General features: G+C 50.5%; 1 protein-coding gene and 1 non-coding gene across 2 annotated transcripts in view; one reads left to right on the forward strand and one right to left on the reverse strand.

The window, feature by feature from the left end:
- LOC138492304 (rab5 GDP/GTP exchange factor-like) overlaps positions 1–20,771 on the reverse strand; it is a 664,850-nt gene that overhangs the window by 374,752 nt on the left and 269,327 nt on the right. The gene's annotated exons all lie outside the window — the stretch shown is intronic.
- On the forward strand, positions 2,097–2,172 carry TRNAE-UUC (transfer RNA glutamic acid (anticodon UUC)). Its single transcript has one exon. It is a non-coding gene; the product is annotated as a tRNA-Glu (tRNA).

Consider the following 20,771-nt stretch of genomic DNA (forward strand, 5'->3'; position numbering starts at 1 on the left):
GTTTCCGTCCCAGACATGGGATGGAGACAGCCTTGATTGACCTACTTGAATTGAGGATCTGAAAGACAAGGGCAAACAGGCACTCCTGCTTCTTCTTGATCTTTCAGCAGCCTTTGATTTAGTCAATCATCAAATCCTTTGCCACCACCTTAAGATAGCTGCCCACTTCTCTGATGCAGCCACATCCCATCCTGGATTAGCTCCTTCATGGCAAATAGAAACTTGAGGGTCTTTTCACCATCGGCCGCAGCTGATCCAGCACACGTCCCGTGTGGAGTCCCACAAGGATCCTACGTATCTCCCACATTGCACAATGTTGTTTACTAACCCGCTCTTTGATGTACTTGACTATCTGGGTGTCTCTTACACCAATTATCCAGACGACACCCAGATACTCATCCCTATCACTGGCGATTATGTAACCGACTCAAAAGCACTCAATGCAGTCTACACAGTCATCCAGGCCTGGATGGCACATCATGGGCTCTGCCTCAATGATGAAAAAACAGAGTTACTCATTCTAGGCTCCCTTACCAAACTTAACCCAGAATACAAATCCTTTACTATTGATGGGAACAACATCAAAGTATCCAATGTCACTAAAACACTTGGCATCTACTTAGACTCTACACTATCCCTCAACAGACAAACCAAAGCGGTAGTTTCAGCTTCATCCTACACCTGCAAACTCATCACCGCATGCAGACCCTTCCTGACTACCGGCAATTGCTTGATTCTCGCCAGAACCCTCATCATGTCCAAAATTGATTACTGTAATGCCCTCTACTTAGGGACTAGCCAAAGAAACCTGGACAAGTTACAGGTCACTCAGGAACAACGCCATCAGGGCTGCACTTAACGTACATAGGAGATCTCACATCTCTGACACAAGACTGGCTACCCATTGCACATCACATATCTCTCAAAGCCCTCGTTCTAACTCACAAGGCCCAGAACAACGCGGCACCTGTTTACCTGTCTACTCGTTTCTCATAACACACCGCAACCAGTCCTCTGAGGTCTGCCCATGTACACAACTTTTTATACCCAGCAACAAGCTTCAGACAGCCGGAGGATCGTGTTTTCCAGTCCTTGCGTCTAAGCTATGGAACTCCCTACCAAATTCGCTGAGAACAGTTCCTTCCATCCACTCCTTTAAAAACAAAACTAAACTGTGGCTTCATGAAATTGATCCTTCGGCCGCTTTGCACTAATCCACGTGGGCATCCTTTGGTAAGGTGTTACCTGCTCGGGCACCTCCTCATCTTGCCCTCCCTACTGTATCCTGATTCTCATATCGCTTGGGCATTTGCTATAGTATAATGTTATATATATATTGTATGCTGTAGTACCTGTTCCCGTCCTCTTAGTTCTGCTTTCTGTGTCATTAAGATGTATTTTCTCCTGATGTAAAGTTTTGAATGTAACCTTTTTTTGTAACCTCTGTCTTCAAATCATGCACCCAGATGCCTCAGGCAAGGTGCGCATTACAAATAAAGAAATACAAATACAAACACGGTTCTTAAGGGCACCTTCTTTTTGGTGTCTGACTGACTGGCAGGACCCGATTTCATGATCCCTTTTCAGAGCCCAAAACACAAACAGACAAGTCTGAAGAGGTGGAGAGTCCTCGAAACTCCACTCAACAGGACACCTACCAATGGGAGGAGTATGTCATTGAGAAGCAAAAGAGGCGTGAGTGCCCCGACAGCTCTTCATCGCTGGATGACATAGCTTCATTCCATTCAAATTGCAAGATGGCATCAATGCTTCATTCTCCAAGTATCGTGTGCAGAGAATAAGTCAGGGCTGTATCAGCATAGTCAAAAGAATGGGGGACGGTTTACGACTATAACCGTATCCCCACAGCGGCCAGGCCACGAATACAATACAAAGCCCCAGAAAACACACCACTATGTTGCATGGACACCCGAAACTTGATTCAGTTAACACTGTGGCCGCCAGGAAGAAACTCACAAATTCTGCTTCATCAATAATGGCTCCACCTGCAAAGAAAGCAGGAAACTTGAGGCTGTACGCATCAAGGTTTCGGCTTCAGCCAGTTTTACAACAGCCAGTGCCCTCGCTTTCCCAGAGACCGGATAGCTCAGTCAGTAGAGCATCAGACTTTCGATCTGAGTGTCCAGGGTTCAAGTCCCTGTTCGGGTGTCACTTCTCTTCTAACAGCGAGCTATGACAGCCAAAGGTGGGACAAGATGCCCAAGCTCATGGGGCAACTGCCAGCCGAATTTCAAAACTAGGCTTATGCCATCATTCAAAACGAAGAAACGGTTCCCAATCACATGATTCACTCTCCAGTGGAGGTGGCTGCGTATAGGCTCACAGAGCGGTACTCCGATGCCAAACATGCATGAAGACTTCAGCTTCAGGCATGAAGCACAGGTGCACATCTTCCACATTCCCTTCAACGGCCAACAGCTCCTTGGTTAGTAAGGGGTTGATCACCTAAAGGGGATCAAGACGAACACTGACACAGCTAGGGCCATCAGTTCGCTAAGAGATAAAGAAAAGGAAAAGCGTACCTTTTGCCCTATCATCGAAAGTTCGATCCTACAACAGACCCTATTTCACGCAGAGGCCCACCTCTGAAAATCAGTCATCCACAAGGTACCAGCAGTCCTCCTTGAATTCACATCGCACAAGGGCAGGCACAGGACGGGCCAAACAAGGGCCCAGTCACCATCTCCCCCCACATCAGACCCCAGTGGAAGGGAAGATCAGCCACCATTACATCATACATGGTAAAAGATCTCGTCAGACAAGTGGGTGCCCAAATAATAAACAAAGGACGAACCATCGACCCCGTACGCAGCCAACAGCCTTACCGCCTCCTGCTCACATCGTGCATCAATGGCCCTGCTGAGCTAGTGATGGACAGATTGCTATAGGAAGCCGCTATACACACCGTTCCTCCCATTCTACGGGGAAAGGTTTTCTACTCACATTCTTTTGTAGTAAAGAAAAGGAATAGGCAGTGCTGCCCGATTCTAGACCTATGTGATTTAAGCAAGGACGTCAAGCGAATAACTTTGAAACTAGCCACACTTCAACAGACCGGCCATGGATCCAGAAGGGCTATTTTTCCAGCTACTATCCACCTAGAAGATGAGTTTTTTCAATTCCCAAAGTTACTTGAATATGCAAATTGACAAGGGGGGTCCTGGGAGTCTCTCGCAACAAGGACTAATGTCTGGCAGATGGACTCCCAGGACCCCCCCTTGTTAATTTGCATATTTAAGTAACTTTGGGTCTCACCCTAAATTACTAGGGGAATCCAGACGTGGACCCCTTGCTCACTATTCTTAGAGAGGCACAGCTCCTTCCTACTGATGAGGTCCAACCAGACAGAAACACGTGTCTGGGAATGCTGTTAGTACTCTTGTTAGAGGAGAATTGCCTAGCATTTCGGTGCTGGACTGCCCCACGGCAGGACAAAGACTGATATGTTCAGGATATTTCTTCTCTGTGAAAGATAGTGAGCTAAAGACTCTGGGTAAGTCTCTCGCAACCAGGACTAATGTCTGGCAGAGGGACTTCCAGGACCCCCCCCTTGTTAATTGGCATGACTCTTCTAACTGAAGCCCCACAGACACGCAAGAAAACCTCGCAACATTGACGCCTATATCCATGGTCAACGATGAAAGCAGCCACTGGAGTCAAGGTAAGCAAAGCTGCTGGTCGCGCACTTCTTGCCATATTGCCTTCACACGCTCAGGCTCCGGCGGCCCCTTCACTGACTTTTGCAACTTCGTCACTGCCTGACTGCCCGCGCTCTGTCTCGGACTCCCCCAGTTTACCGCTTGCTGCATGCCCTGCGGACCGAGCGATCGCCATTCAGGCTTCATCTCCATTTGCCAACAACGAACAAATTCTTTGTGAGCCCGTTATGATGGCTAACGTTCCTGTTTGTGGAGGAGTTGACGCAGGCAGCGAGTCTGCCTTTCCCTTGGCCACCCCCCTTGATGACTGTGAAACATGTCTACTTATTTCCACAGGCGCTCTTACGGCTACCCTTGTGAACCATCCATGTCTCTCTTCCAGTACTCCGGCGGCCCTAAAGTCCCCGGCACGCAACCTTCAAGTAAATCCTCTCGAATCAGCCGCAATTGCCTCCTCATTCCCGCGGCCTGCTTTGGCAACTGCTTCCTTGGTGAATTCAGAGACCTTGACTGAAAAAGGGATTCCACCCTTTTTAGTTTGCTAACCAGGAGCTTGTTGGCCTTATTGTTGTGAGCGTAGTACCATTGCTTAGACTTGGCTAGCAGATTTGCCGTAGCCTCAGCGTAGTGGGCTTCCAGTCGTTTCCTGCCCATTTGCAGGATTCTGTAGGATTTAGGGGCCCAGCCATTCCTTTTATAAGTAGCCTCAGCCTCTCAGACTGCAGCTTCCAAAGCGGCGCGCAACTTCCTCTTCCTTTTGTGGTATGCGGCTCCCTGGGCAATCAGCTCGCCTCTGAGGACCGCCTTCATGGCGTCCCAGGTGTTAACCGGGGAAGTGTCCTCGTTCCGGTTTTCACAGAAGAAGTTCTTAATGGAGTTGGCGACTGAGTCCCTCACTGCCATGTCTCCCAGGATAGGGTCATAGAGGCACCACCGGCGGCGCGGAGGGGGGTCTGGGTCATGAGCACGCAGGGTCAGAGTAACTGGGGCATGGTCCGAAAGGATCCGGGGGCCAATTATCACATAATCAGTGAAGGACAGGATCTGTGGGGAGGTCAGGATCAGGGCAATTCTGGAGAAGGTACGATGCACATATGAATAGAAGGTAAAGTCCCGTTCGTCTGGGGATAGAACCCTCCAAGAGTCCACAATGTTAAGTGTGCGAAACAGGTGGAGCAAGCCGGCGGCCAACTTCAAGTCTCTTAGAAGACTGGGGGTGAGATCTGTCCTTGAGAGGGTCCGGAGCCCCGTTAAAGTCTCCTCCCATGATGACATGCCCCTCGATGAATGGGAGGAGAGAGACCTCCAGGTCCTGTTAGAAGCTCTCCTGATACTCATTCGGGGTGTACACCGAGATGAGGGTGTAGAGCTGGCCATGGATGGAGCATTTGACTGCAATAAAGCGACCCTCCTGGCACCGTAGTGAGACAAGGATCTGAGGCTGCAGGTCTTTTGCGAATAAAATAGCGGTGCCCCCCTTCTTAGTGCCGTTAGAGGCGAGGAATTGTAGTGGAAAGAGTTTGCTTTGCAGGCGTGGAAAGTCCGCCGGGATCAGGTGCGTCTCTTGCAAAAAAGCGATCGACGACCCGTTGTCTTGTAGCCTCTGTAGGATCGATTTCCTCTTCAGGGGGCGGGGGGGAGTTCAGGCCCCTAACGTTCAAGGAGGTGAACTTGAGTTTCAGGTGAGTGGGTTGGTCCGGGCGATCCTCTTGCCGAGGGGAAGGGGGTCGTGGAGGGGTTAGGTCAGCCATGGATGTGAGAGCATGATTGAGTTGGAGTCTCCTGTGGTCGAGGGTTTTTTAAACTGGTCTAACTGGTCTCCAACGGGAGAAAACACATTCAAAAGCGACCTCCAACAGGAGGACCAAAGTGCGGCCAGGGGGGTCGATTTAGAACTATCGACATGGCCCCTAGGCACCGGGGCTGTCATTCGACAGCACCAACATGTTTGAAAGTCTCTCCAAGGGTAAGGTGGTGTCATCCGCCTTGGAGGGGGTTATGGACCACGTCGGATCCGCGGCAAGATGTGAGGCTTAAGGTTGTTCCAGAGTCATGGCTCCAGTTCAGGCGTTAAGGCGTGTCATTTAGGTTTGCGATTTCTCTGCACTCTGGACCATGGGGTCCGTTTCGGCTTTGGGGAGATTGCGTCTGAGGCCGGGCTTGATCGGCCCGGAGCGGAGAGGTCTAAGGTCTCTGGGGAGTCCGGGCGGAGGATTGACGTCGCATCGTCGAGGTGGCTGATGGTGCGCTGAGTGCCCTTGTACGAAAACTGTAGGGCCGTAGGAAAGAGCCATCGATAACGGATCTGCTGATCCCGAAGAAAGAGCGACAAAGGCCGGAGCATTCTGCACTTTTGAAGAGTTAGCGGGGAGAGGTCCTGGAGGATCTGTATCGGGATTCGCTGAAATCAGAGCTCGTCCTTAGAGCGGCCAATCGCTGCTATGGCCTCCTTGGTGGTGTAGAAGTGGACCCTAGTGATCACGTCCAGGGGGGGGTCCATATCGACCCCTCGGCGAGGGCGCAGTCTGTGGGTCCGATCCAGCAGCAGTTGAGTCTCGTCCAGGTCTGGCAGGAGGGACTGGAAGAAGGTGGTAACGTATTCCGGGAGCTCCCGGCCAGAGATTGAGGCGGGCCGCCCGTGAAGACGTAAGTTGTTGCGGCGGGAGCGGTTCTCCAAGTCCTCCTGTTTATGTTCGAGGATTTCGGTTCTTGCCACCAGCGATTGGACGGTGCGTTGAATTTCCGTCAGTGAAGCGGAGTGGTCCGTGGTCAGGTCCTCGACCTCGCCAACCCTCAGTTCGATGCCGGCGACTCTTTGCTCGGTCTGCTCCAGTTTAGTGAGTTCCGACATGCAGGCTCTGAATTCCGATTTGATATCGCTCATGAAAGCCTGAAGATGCCTCCTTGGTTGCGAGCTTTCCGTCACCATCAGACGTTTTCTGGGGGGTGAGCTTGAGGGGGTCCGCTTTTCCACCCTTCCCCGAGGCCTGCAGCATAGCAGAGATGTCGGCTGATTTAGGAGGCTTCAGTGCTTTGGCCATCGCTCCGCGGAGAGGGGACGTCACCCAAGGGTGACTCCCGAGTTCACGTTTTGCAAGGGGCTGAGGGGGGCAACCAAATAGATGTGCGGGGTGGGCAAAGCCCGGGGATCCCAGGCGGTGGAGCGGGCAGGTCATCCAGCTTCTCGCGAAGTAGAACAGTTCCTCAAAGTTGGGCAGTCCAGCAAGCTGGGCGTCCGCCTAGCAAGATGGCGGTCGGCACCTCTGGCCGGTGGCGAGCAGACGTGGGCAGGGGCGCCCCAGGAAGTCGCAGGGGGGACACACTCCGTGTGGGGGTCAGAGTACGTGGAGCTCGAGGGCCCTCCCGGCGGGGATATTAGGCGCCCGGGGGGGGGGGGGTGTCGTGGTAGGCCTCAGGGCGCAGGTAGCAGAGGGGCCAGGAGACATGAAATCGTCCCAGGGCGGTGTGTGTGGCTGAAATCGGGGCCACGCTGTAGCTGGAGGTGGAGGGCCTCCGGAGTGAAGGCTGGCCGGGGAGGGGTTGCTGGGGCAGGGCTGAGGGGCAGCCCACCTCACCTGTGCGTGGCCGACCCCCGAGCCGGGGCCACGCTGCAACAAGTAGGCCTTCGATGATAGCCGGGGGAGGCAGGGCCCCACCCCCGAGAGCAGCAGGCCGAAGATGGGCAGGGGCGCCCCAGGAAGACGAGGGTGGAGGGTCCGCAGAGAGAGCAATCCCAGCGAGGCGGCGGTGTCGGAAACCGCCAAGTCGGGTGATCACAGGGGCACCGGCAGCAGGCCTTGCACCCTCGAGGACCAGGCACAGGGGGGGGGGGGGAGACGCTCCGGTGCAGGGTGTCGGGCGGGATGAGCCTCATACGCGTCTCATGGGCAGATGATGGCAGCCAGCCGCCAGCCTGGAGCGGGTCGCGAGGATGCGGCGGCCATTTTAGGTCGTGTTACGGGAGCAGGCCTTCACGCTCCCCGTCGCGTTTTCGCCGTTAGCAAAGGCGTTATGCCCCCAAAACGCTGCTATCCACAGCCAAGGACCACAGCAGGTGAAAGCACCCCATCACGACCAACGAACTCAGCTGGTAACGGGTAAAACTAACACTGAACCGTGGATCCGAGCGGAGGCCATCAGAGGAGCTGCCTCATCGCTGGCGCTCCAGGCCAAGCCCCCTATATTTCTTTTTTTATTGTAAAACGTCAGTTCAATATACAATATCAAACTTTTGTTACATTAAGTTAAATTAAATTAAATCCAGTCAACCTCTCAGCTCCAAACAAACAGTCCAAATTCGATAGGCTCAAAAAAAGAAGAGAAAGAAAGGCAACAAAACTAAAAAATAAAATCGTCAATTTCCTTTGGAAAAAGTTTGTAGCTCAAATTGAGGCATGTTGCAAAATTGGATTGAGAAAATTAATCAGGCTGCAGGAGAGCTTGATGTTTTGACCTGCTACAACATGATCCCACCATTCATCAGGGTCATACATTTGAGGTTTGAATTCATTCAGATGCAATTCGCGTTGGTCAGTCAACATTGGACACGCAGTTACAAGATGTTTTGAGGACTCGACTTCCGATGATTTACAGAACCGACAAGTGTTAATTGCAGTTTCTTTGTTTTTGCGTAACCATAGCATTTCATTTGTGTTTAAGGGGTTCAGACGAAATCTCAAGAACTGCTTTCTGTGATGGCGTGATGGACAGTTCGTAAGGTATTTTGGTTGGTGATGCAATTTTACCAAACTTCTGGATGGAGGCAGAGTGGATTTGAGGGCTAGCCTGTTATTGTTTGTTGAGATCCAATCCCACACGGCTAGCTTCTTTTTGGCATGTTGAGGACGCATAAGGAGCTCTTCTTCACATATGTTTGCATCGGCCATAATTGCGTTGAGTTTGGTCTTCCATGTTATTAGAAGAGATGAAACTGCATCATCGTTTTCATTCCTAAAGATTTTATATGCAGGAATTTTGTCACCAAGCAGCATTTTGCGTAGTGTAGTTAAGTCAACTTTAATTGATGATACTTACCTTTCTTACAACAACGTCTCTGTGATTGTATGCAGTGACCTCAATTGTAGCTGGTTCAAATATGATCCACACACGAAGATAAACACTCGGCTTCCAGATAACGAAGTCGTTCCAAGAGGTCAAACCTGGTTGCACGCCATTTCCTTACGCCATTGTCAAATGCTGAATGGATCCATCAACGGAGATCAACCTTCAAAACCAACCTGGCATGGTTTGGCAAGGAATAACACTCTTGATTACATCTGGTTCTCGTAGAATTTTTTTGATAAAATAATATCTCTCAACGTGCAGACGATGATACACAGTGACCACGATCTGCTAAGGCTAGTATGGAAAGAAGACAGTTGCAATGCGCCAGACAAACATCCCTTTCAACTGTCAACGAATGCCGCTGGCAACAGGCTCGTAAAAAATGGTCGCTTAATTACATCCTTAAGCCACAGTCTAAAAGCGCTGCAAATTGTTGAATACAAGCCCTTACTCGCAGACTTCACAACGAAAATCTCAAATTCAAGAACCTTTGGATTTAATCCGAAACATTTATACTCTACAAAAATAGCTTTAGCAAAAACAATTCTAAGGAAAGATCTTCGGTTGATTAAGAAAGAGTCTTGCAATCCGTGCGACAAAATAAGGAAAGTCAAAGAACGAAAGAACGACGCCAGATTTATCGGAATTGGTTGAGATCTCATTCAATAACAATTGACCAAAGTCGAGCAGAAACTATGCTAAAGCATCTCGTGACTAAGAACACTTGTGAAATCTGGTCAATTCTGAACCATGGTTGTTCTAAATCCACAACCTCAACTTTTAACGAAATTACAAGCGCCAAGTGGTGCGAGTACTTTACATTAATCTATGAAAAGCCAGCAATTGATGAATCTACACTGACCAAATCAACAATCACTGCTTGGGAGATAATACCATCATGCACAGAGCTTGAACTTTCGATCTCCAAGCTAAAGAATTCGAGAGCTGCTGGCCCTGACCAAATTTCCAATCTTATGCTTAAAAATCATAAAGCCCATTGGGCGAAACTCAAACGGGTTATTCTTGCAGATTGCAAACAGCATGCAATTACCTTCTTCATGGTCAAAAGCAATCGTGGTGCCAATATACAAGAAGGGCAGTAGAGCCGACCCGGCAAACTATTGCCCTATTGCCCTTCTTGATACAATTGGCAAAATGTACGTCTTCTACCTGCGCCAAAGATTGGTGCAATGGGCTCTCTTGTTTGGCAAGCACGATTGTCGTCAAATTGGCTTCAGGAGTCACGTCGGAGTCGATGTAAATCTTACAATTTTGACCATCCTAAAATTGTCAGCGCTGGAGGCAAAGAAAAAAATCTTTTTTGCCTTTGTTGATCTGCGGCAAGCTTTTGATGCAATCAATTGCAGCAAATTATGGGCTAAATTGCGATCTTGGAAATGCCCTGAGCAGCTGTTAGACCCCATCATCGCCTTACATACTAACACCTCTATTCAAATAAGAGTAAATTCTCAAGGCGATCTTACTCTACCAATAAGAACATACAAAGGGGTAAAGCAGGGCTGCCCCCTCGCTGCTGATCTCTTCAAACTATTTCTTGCAGATCTACCTGATTGGTTGGCCTCAGCCCACTGTTTTCCACCAAAGCTTAATGGAACTCAATTGAATTGCCTGGTCTACGCTGACGACATTGTGCTAATAGATCAAACACAAATTGGGCTACAACATCTCATACTCCGCCTGAACGAGTATCTAAGTGCAAATGATCTGCTCCTAAACACCGAAAAAACCAAGATCATGTGTATAGGACTAAGCACTGCAAGGAAAGATAAACGTTTCAGAGGGTTTATTGAAAAAAAATGCCTAAATGTCATCAAATCTATTCGCTATCTGGGCGTAATGATAAATGATTCCATCTGCGAAGCTGCCTGTATTAGCGATCTAATGGATAGAACTAAAAACCTAATTCTACAAGGAGCCAAAATCAACAAGGACTACGGGAAATTCTCTATCACTCCTGTAATCATGTTTTACCTCCAGAAGATAATTCCAACCATTACGTTTGGTGGCGAATCAGCGTGTAATGTAAACCACAATCTATGGCATAGAATGGAAGTGAAGTATTGGAGGCGCGTTTTAGGCCTACCAAACTACATCTCAATTTCAGCTCTGAGATATGAATTAGCCCTAAATTCAATTTACATGACAGTCGTTTGGAAATCGTTAACTAAACTACACAAAATGCTGCTTGGTGACAAAATTCCTGCATATAAAATCTTTAGGAATGAAAACGATGGGGGGGCGTGGCTTGGAGCGCCATCGATGTGGTCGCTCCTCTGAGGCCGCCCGTGGGATACCCGCCGCCGCCGTCAATTCCCGGCGGTTCTAAGCGGGTTACCGTGTCGCCAATGCCATCTAAGGCGACCGGAACTGACATGGCACAATCTGTCCAAACATAACCTTCGACCGAGGAGGCGTTCTACCAGAATTCAGCGGCCGAACCTCTCCCCCGTCTCCAGCCGAAGAAAACAAGATGGCCGCCAAGCCGGAACCCAGCAACACACTCCGCATCTGGTGGTAATGGGGCTTTAGAGCGCCGGGGAGTTGGAGGAGGGGAGCGGACTCCAGCACAGAGCCATCCGATTCATTCCAAGACTGCCTGGAATACACACAAGGGCATCCTCGGCTGCTGGGGCCTGAGAGCCCGACGCACACTCCAAGGGACCGGGAGAGCGGGCTTTCCCCCTCCCCCGCTATGTAGAGCGAGTCGGGACTTCCTCTCAGCGACAGCCGACACTATTACGGAACCGCACACGGGAGGTTCACAGTGGGATCTGAGACCTCTATCAGCGAAGGACCACCGATAGGGACTTGAGTAGGGGCTGGGAAGCAGCGAGATAACCGCTTTCATCCAGAGAGGCCCTGAGCCGTGGGCCTCATCGCAGCAACATACCCCCCCTCACGCAACAGTCGGCCATCCTGCACCGTTCCCAACTCACTGGGACTCCCCCCCCCCCCCCACGCCAACGCTTCCTGGGGCGCCCCGGCCCACTCACCCAGACCTGGACCAGAGAGGGGGTTGAGAGCGATACACACCCCGAGTACAGCCTCCCACTGCCCTGGGCCCCGCTGCTACTCTTTCAATCAAGACCGCCCAATACGTACAGCATGTCTAGGCAAACAAAGGTGAGCAAGGGCACAGATATCTCCGCATTGTTTACTGCACCTGAGAAACCCAAGAAACAAGACCCTCCTAAACTGACCCCACAGAAGCCACAAGAGGACAGGGGCGCCCTCGCCACCAAAGGAGACCTGATAGCCTTCATGGCGGACATTAAATCGGAGTTCCGCGTCTGCCTCTCGGAACTCACCACTAAAGTTGAACAGACGGACCAAAGGGTTACAGAGATCGAACAGAGGCTCAGAGAAATCGAGGACCATTCTCAGGACCGCACTACCATGCTGGGGGAAATGCAAAGATCCATTGATTCCCTGCATCACAAATGCGAGATCCTGGAGTTCAAACATGAAGACCTTGAAAATAGGGCACGTCGCAACAACCTCTGCATTCGGGGCGTCCCAATCTCTGTCCTCGACAGCAAGTTAGCGGACTACGTGGGATGCTTCTTCGAGGCCCTACTCCCGGATCTGGATAAATCTCAGCTCCTGTTAGACCGGACCCACAGACTCTGCCCGCGCCGAGGGACAGATTCGGACCCCCCCCAGATGTTATTACCAGGGTCCACTTCTTCACAACCAAAGAGGCGATATCAGCGATCAGTCGCCAATAACTTAAGAGGCAAACCACCAACTAGCACTAAACTAAACCATATATTTAACTTCTCGAAAGTAACCATACTTGAAACCGAAAAGATAATACTTTCACTCAAGCCATCCAATTGCCGAGGTGACCTATGCCCAGCCCAACTAATAAAAGACATGGCCAGAGACCTCTCACCATTCATTTCTAAGCTTATTAATGCCTCCTTTACTTCAGGCACTATTCCAGACAACCTCAAGCAATCTTGGGTCCTCCCCCTTCTAAAAAAACAAACATTGGACCCATCCATCCCGACTAACTACAGGCCTATCACAACGGTACCGTTCCTGTTAAAAATCCTAGACAGGGTAGCCTACCTGCAGATCCAAAAACACCTGGAGCTGCACCACCTTCTAGGCACAAGACAATCAGGTTTTAGACCTCAGCATGGAACTGAAACCGCACTTATCGATCTTAAAACTCAGGTCGATGAGCTGAGAGACTCCGGAAAGATGGCCTTACTCCTCTTGCTGGACCTCTCCGCAGCCTTCGACCTAGTGGATCATGATGTGCTATGCACCCACCTAGAAACAGCTGCCCACTTCTCCACGCATGCCATCGCATGGATCAAATCTTTCCTAACCGGTAGAACTATGAGAGTCTTCTCTACTTCTGCTGCTGCAGACCCAGTATCCATCACATGTGGAGTCCCACAAGGTTCTTGTGTCTCCCCCACTATGTACAATATCTTCACGAAGCCCTTGTTCGATGATCTAGATAATCTGGGTGTCACCTACACTAACTATGCGGATGACACTCAGATTCTCATACCACTCTCAGGGGATTATGAACAAGATTTGGCCTTGGTGAACAAGATCTATCTCATCATTCAGGCATGGATGGCCACCCACGGGCTATGCCTGAATGATGACAAAACTGAACTCATCATACTGGGGAACACACAAAACATCAAAAGACTAAAAGAAGAATACTCATCCTTCGTCATAGACGGCAACACTATCAAGGTGGCAAAAGTGGTAAAAACACTAGGGTTCTACCTTGATTCCCACCTCTCCCTAACCAAACAGGTGAGCGCAATGGCATCCAGCACCGCATATACCTGCAAGCTGATCAGAGCCGCAAAACCATACCTATCCACTGCCAACTGCCTAACCCTTGCCCGAGCATTAGTGCTGTCGAAATTGGACTATTGTAACGCTCTATATATAGGAGCCAACAAACACACGGTGCAAAAGATTCAAACACTACAAAACAATGCCCTTAGGGCTGCCTTAGGAATTCCAAAAAGGGAGCATATTTCAGAAGCTAGAAGACAATCTAATTGGCTCTCCACAGCGGACAAAATCAAACTTAAGACAGCTTCTCTAACCTTCAAAAGCATCAACTATCTAGCACCTAAATACCTAGCCGCTAGATTCAACAGAAAAATCTCCACTAGACCCACCAGAGAAGCATACTCTAACCAGTTAATGATACCCCCATTCAAACTAAGTACGGCCGGAGGAAACAGCTTCCCGGTCAAAGCTGCCCAGCTTTGGAACTCCCTCCCACCCGGCCTGAGATCCCCCCAATCCTACGCTCTCTTCAGATCCAACTGTATCAATTGGATCAAAGAAAATGACCGATAGTACGTTTGTAGAACAATGGTAATGGACTATGTACATAATTATATATCCTCTTTCTCCCTACTGCATATTTCCTGCTTATATTATGTTACATGTATATACCTTGGCCTGCATTATGTAATTTCTACTATGTATAATCACTATTTGTAATCATATGTAACCTGTAAAGTTTAAAGTATCCTTGAACAACGCGCCCGGTTACCCTCGGGTCTGGCGCGCGCTATAAATAATAAACTCAAACTCAAACTCAAACTCAAACTCAAGGAGAAGAGATCACTTTTCAGAGCACTCCACTTCAAATATACCAGGACCTCTCACCACTTACTCTTCAGAAAAGAAGAGCACTCCGACCTCTGGCATTGTTCCTTCAGGAGCAACAGGTCCGTTACAGGTGGCTGTTTCCAACGGCTCTGCAGTTTACATATAAAGGCACCCTACACCGGATCAGCCACCTGGAAGACGCAGAGAGAATCTTACATCCAGCCTCGCCCCGAGATCCTTCCACGCCAAACCCAGAGAGGACCGAGGACTCTGGACCGCCTCCCTCCCCAAAGCCCAAACGCACATCATGGTCGTCAACCCAGCGGAGCAACAGAAAGAGATGAAAGAGGACGCCTCCACGGTCCCAGGTTCCGTCAGCAACTTAGCCTGGACGCAAGTGCCCTTACCTAAATTAAGACCCGCCACCTTTGTCTCGAACTGAGGAACCTTGAAGGCGGTGGCGGCGGGCCATACCCATGGTTCATACCCACTCCAAGGATACTTTCCAACCTTTGTTCCTTGGAAACCCACAGTACACAATACGTGATGGGACAGTTGGCCCTGTTGGCCGAGGGTACGCCCGTACTTACAATGTCGGTCTACCCTCCAGTTAAAGTTGCGGCCCCCCGTTGGGGTTCCGCGTTAAAACCTCAAGTGCAGGATGATATTAAGGGATTTCCCAACAGACATGGCAGCTGAATCACCGGCCCACGACCCCCCCCTAACCCAAGGAAAGGAGAGAGACTCCAGCGGACCGCCAAACGCTTCGGCTCCTCTCCCTGAATGTTAATGGTCTGAACTCCCCTAACAAGCGAAAGGCAATCCTACTGAAACTCCGGGACGAAGACGCAGCGATAGCCATGCTTCAAGAGACTCACTTGCTGCCGGTAGACGTGACCCGGCTTCGCTCCCGGTTATTCCCGCTCCAATTCTTTGCCTCTGGCACAAACAAAAAAAGGAGGTACGGCGATCCTCTTCAGGAAAGACTTGAACCCACAGATTCTGGAAACGAAAATCTGCCCAGAAGGCCGATTTACAGCGGTCAAATGCCTCCTAATGGTAGATCTATATACCCTCGTCTCGGTGTACGCCCCTAACACTGGACAATCACACTTCTATGACTCCTTGGGCACATCTCTCGCTGGCTTTTTGGAGGGCCAAACGATAGTCGGTGGGGACTTCAATGGGGTTCCCGACCCCACCAAAGACAGGTCACACCCCCCGACTACAAGCGACTTCACCCAAGCACTTGGCCTCCTCCGGCTCTTCAGGTCCCTGGAGATAATATACTCATGGCGGGTGTTCCACCCCGACGAAAAAGACTTCTCTTTTTACTCATTCGTCCATCGCACCTTTTCAAGGATCGACCTGTTCCTGATCTCCCCGCAAACTTTCCCTTCTGTCACAGAAGTCTCCATCGGCACAAGAGCGATATCCGACCACGCCCCAGTGCTCTTGGAACTCCGGGTTCAGAATCTCAACCTCAATAACCCACGTAAATGGACGTTGTACGACCCGATCCTTAACGATATGGCTACCAGAGACAAGATCGCAACAGGGATAAGAAATTTCTTTAACGAAAATCCAGCCTCGGACACCTCGTTAGCGAACAACTGGGACGCCATGAAGGCAGTAATCAGGGGCTCCCTAATTGCCCAAGGAGCGGCCTACCACCGAGACAGGCGTCAGACCCGGACGGCTCTAGAGGACGAACTAAGAAAGGCCGAGGCACTCCACAAGGAGAAAGGCTGGTCCCCCAAAACGCAACAGATCATTCGTACAGCAAGGAAAAAACTGGAAGCCCACTATGCGGAACAAACCGCCCAACTAATGGCGAAGGCCAAACAGTCATACTACGCTAAGGGTAACAAGGCAAACAAGTTCCTGGTGGCCAAGCTAGCCAAGCGGAGACGCGTCAACACGATCACTGGTCTGCGTGATCCCAACGGGGTCACACTATACTCAGAGCCCGAAAAACAACGACTCGCAATAGATTATTTGACCCAAATCATGAAGGCAACCCCACGAAACTTATTACAACAGAAGGAATACCTGCAGCAGGCAGAAATGCCCCGTCTCTCCGACACAGCGAGAGACGAACTGGAGGAGCTCATTACAGGGGAGGAAGTTGAGGAAGCCATCAAATCACTTAAAACACGGGCCCCCAGCCCAGATGGCTTTTCAACCAGGTTTTACAAACTATTCAGAGCACAACTGACCCCCCCCACCTGGTTACCCTATTCAATTCCTTCAGAGAAACGGGAGCAGTGACCCCATCAATGCAGGAATCAACCACCATCCTCCTGCCCAAACCTGGAAAAGATCCAGGAAGCTTAACGTCCTACAGACCGATTGCACTTTTAAACATCGATGCAAACATATACTCAAAAATTCTAGCAACCCGCTTAAATCGCATCTTGCCAAAGATCATTCACCCCGACCAGGCAGGTTTCATCCTACACCGGACAGCAGGTGACAACATTCGGAGAACCTTGAACCTGGTGGACCTGGCCTCCCGGAACTCCCAAAAACTAGTCTTAGTGGCTCTCGACGCAGCTAAGGCATTTGACAAGGTGGATTGGACATTCATGAAACACACCCTAGGGGCCTTCGGCTTCGGGTCAACTTTCCAAACAATGGTTCTAGCCAACTATAATAGCCCTAAAACTAGCCTGAGAATCAACGGACACAGCTCGGCTCCAATCCCCCTATCATGCGGAACCCGGCAATGCTGTCCACTGTCACCCTTGCTTTTCGCACTCGCCATGGAGCCCTTTGCACAAAAGATCAGGCGAAACGACCAAATCAAGGGCATACAAAGCGGCCCCACGCATCACAAAATCGCCCTATACGCGGACGACATTCTGCTCACGATCTCGGAGGCCCACTCATCTCTAAAACACGCGATACGAGAAATCGCCAGCTACGGGGAGGTCTCAGGCCTCACCATAAACTTCGACAAATCATCCGCCCTGGGCATCGGCCTCACCCCAGCAGAACGGGAACCACTGACTAAGATGTGCCCGATAACATGGGAAAAAAGAGCCATCCCCTACCTAGGGGTCCACATCCCGGCTGACCCAAGAGACACATACAAAGCCAATTTCCCTTGTCTCTTTAAAGAATTGGAAGGCGACTTGAAACGCTGGGAGACCCAAGAGATCTCACTGCTCATGTGCATCACTGCATGCAAGATGAACCTCCTTCCGAGGTTCCTATACGCCTGTGCCTCCCTGCCAGTAGCGATCCCCACACTAACTCTTCGAGGGATCCAGAGGAAAATGCTGAACTTTATTTGGAAAGGTAAGAAAGCAAGAATCCCTCTCAGAACTATGCTGGGGAGTTCCAAATTGGGAGGAGTGGCAGCTCAATTGGCACAGGTCCAGGCATGGCAAAATATAACAAACCGCCCTAGATGGGTAGAGTTGGAACAATCACAAGTGCCCCTACCCTTACGATTTCTACCACACATCCCGCCCCCCCTCAGGACACAATGGGGAGATCTCTCCTGCTATCAACCAAACACACCCTTAACTCCTGGGACTGGGCGCTAAAACTAAAGGGAGTGCCAAGAGGACTGAGCCCACGCTCCCCGGTCTTCCATAATCCAAAGTTTGCACCTGAAACGAATCCTCACAATTTTCGTAACTGGATTAAGGGCGGGCTGGAGACCATAGACCAGCTGTATATGGGGGGGGAGACCTCTCACATTCGCCCAATGCAAGGAGAAATTTCAACTCCAGGAAAGGGACAGATTCACCTATATTCAATTACGCCACTGGTGCTCACACCCCCAAACTCTGCAAGCAGCGACACGCCCTCCTAATGCCCTAGAACTCACTCTGGGAGACCTTCCAACCCGCGGCAGAGTATCCACCCTATACAGGCGCTTCCTAAGTGACTTCCTGACCACAAAGACCCGCTGCATGGCTATATGGGAGGCGGACCTGGGTCATCCAATAGAGGATCAAACCTGGGTGGACATATGGACCAGAACACACACCTCATCCACCTGCATTACCAATGGGGATTGTGCGTACAAGATCACGCTGCGGTGGTACTATCCGCCCCTCCGACTTCACCATATGAACCCTCAGGTGGATCATTCTTGTTGGAGAGGATGCGGCCACTCAGGCTCCTTCTTTCACATGTGGTGGGCTTGCCCAAAGATTCAACAATTCTGGAAATCATGCCTGGGGTCCATCACACGAATTACCGGAACAACGATTCCCCTGGAACCAGAACCAGTCTTGCTGGGAGCGCCAATCCCCGAGATCTACCAGCGCTCTGGGATCAGATCAAAACTACTATCTCACTGCCTACTAGCAGGGAAAACGGTGGTGGCCTGAGCTTGGAAAACCCCGGAAGGCCCTCACATAGCCCAAATGTGGACTAAGCTTTGGGACATTCTGGTAGCGGAGAAGGTGACGGCAGCACAAGCGGGAACTCTCCATCGTTTTCAGAATGTTTGGGCCCCAGTGCTGGAATACGACCAGCGCTTCCCCGCCCTGACCTATAAACCTATCCGGGCCCGCTGGATCCTGAAAAATCAAGAGATCCCTGAGGAAGATACATAGCCGCTGAGCCCCAAACTGGACAGCCCAGGAGGGAAGATTCCACCTACAATGACTAAGGGACAGAGGGACCAAAGGGAGGTGGGAGGGAGGAAACTTAGGGGGGGATAAAGGACTGGGGATCAACATGCCTAAATAATCACTGCTTATAATGTTTGTAATTGTCATCCTGCCTTGATTTAAAATAAACAAAGTTAAAAAAGGAATGAAAACGATGATGTAGTTTCATCTCTTCTAATAACATGGAAGACCAAACTCAACGCAATTATGGCCGATGCAAACATATGTGAAGAAGAGCTCCTTATGCGTCCTCAACATGCCAAAAAGAAGCTAGCCGCGTAGGATTGGATCTCAACATACAATAACAGGCTAGCCCTCAAATCCACTCTGCCTCCATCCAGAAGTATGGTAAAATTGCATCACCAACCAAAATACCTTACAAACTGTCCATCACGCCATCACAGGAAGCAGTTCTTGAGATTTCGTCTGAACGCCTTAAACACAAATGAAATGCTATGGTTACGCAAAAACAAAGAAACCGCAATTAACACTTGTCAGTTCTGTAAATCATCGGAAGTCGAGTCCTCAAAACATCTTGTAACTGCGTGTCCAATGTTGATTGACCAACGCGAATTGCATCTGAATGAATTCAAACCTCAAATGTATGACCTTGATGAATGGTGGGATCATGTTGTAGCAGGTCAAAACATCAAGCTCTCCTGCAGCCTGATTAATTTTCTCAATCCAATTTTACAACATGCCTCAATTTGAGCTACAAACTTTTTCCAAAGGAAATTGACAATTTTTTTTTTTTAGTCTTGTTGCCTTTCTTTCTCTTCTTTTTTGAGCCTATCAAATTTGGACTGTTTGTTTGGAGCTGAGAGGTTGACTGGATTTAATTTAATTTAATGTAACAAAAGTTTGATATTGTATATTGAACTGACGTTTTACAATAAAAAAAGAAATATAGGGGGCGTAGCCTGGAGCGCCAGCGATGAGGCAGCTCCTCTGATGGCCTCCGCTCTGATCCACGGTTCAGCGTTAATTTTACCCGTTTCCAGCTGAGTTCGTTGGTCGTGATGGGGAGCTTTCACCTGCTGTGGTCCTGGGCTGTGGATAGCAGCGTTTTGGGGGCATAACGCCTTTGCTAACGGCGAAAACGCGACGGGGAGCGTGAAGGCCTGCTCCGGTACCACGACCTAAAATGGCCGCCGCATCCTCGCGACCCGCTCCAGGCTGGCGGCTGGCTGCCATCATCTCCCCATGAGATGCGTATGAGGCTCATCCCGCCCGACACCCTGCACCGGAGCGTCTCCCCCCCCTGTGCCTGGTCCTCGACGGTGCGAGGCCTGCTGCCGGTGCCCCTGTGATCACCCGACTTGGCTGTTTACGACACCGCCGCCTTGCTGGGATTGCTCTCTCTGCGGACCCTCCACCCTCGTCTTCCTGGGGCGCCCCTGCCTACTTTCTGCCTGCTGCCTCTCCCGGCTACCACCGGAGGCCCCCCCGTGATCCCGGCTCGAGTGAGAGCCACACACGTCGCCCGGCTGAGATTGGCGGCCCCTCAGCTCCACCTCAGCACCCTCTTCGATTCCTGAGGCGCCCCTGCCCATCTTCGGCCTGCTGCTCTCGGGGGTGGGGCCCTGCCTCCCCCGGCTACCATCGAAGGCCTACTTGTTGCTGCGTGGCCCCGGCTCGGGGGTCAGCCACGCACAGGTGAGGTGGGCTGCCCCTCAGCCCTGCCCCAGCAACCCCTCCCCGGCCAGCCTTCACTCCGGAGGCCCTCCACCTCCAGCTACAGCGTGGCCCCGATTTGAGCCACACACAC

Source organism: Ambystoma mexicanum, chromosome 10 (genome assembly GCF_040938575.1).
Source record: "Ambystoma mexicanum isolate Mex_15411 chromosome 10, UKY_AmexF1_1, whole genome shotgun sequence".
In the NCBI taxonomy this organism is placed as follows: Eukaryota; Metazoa; Chordata; class Amphibia; order Caudata; family Ambystomatidae; genus Ambystoma; species Ambystoma mexicanum.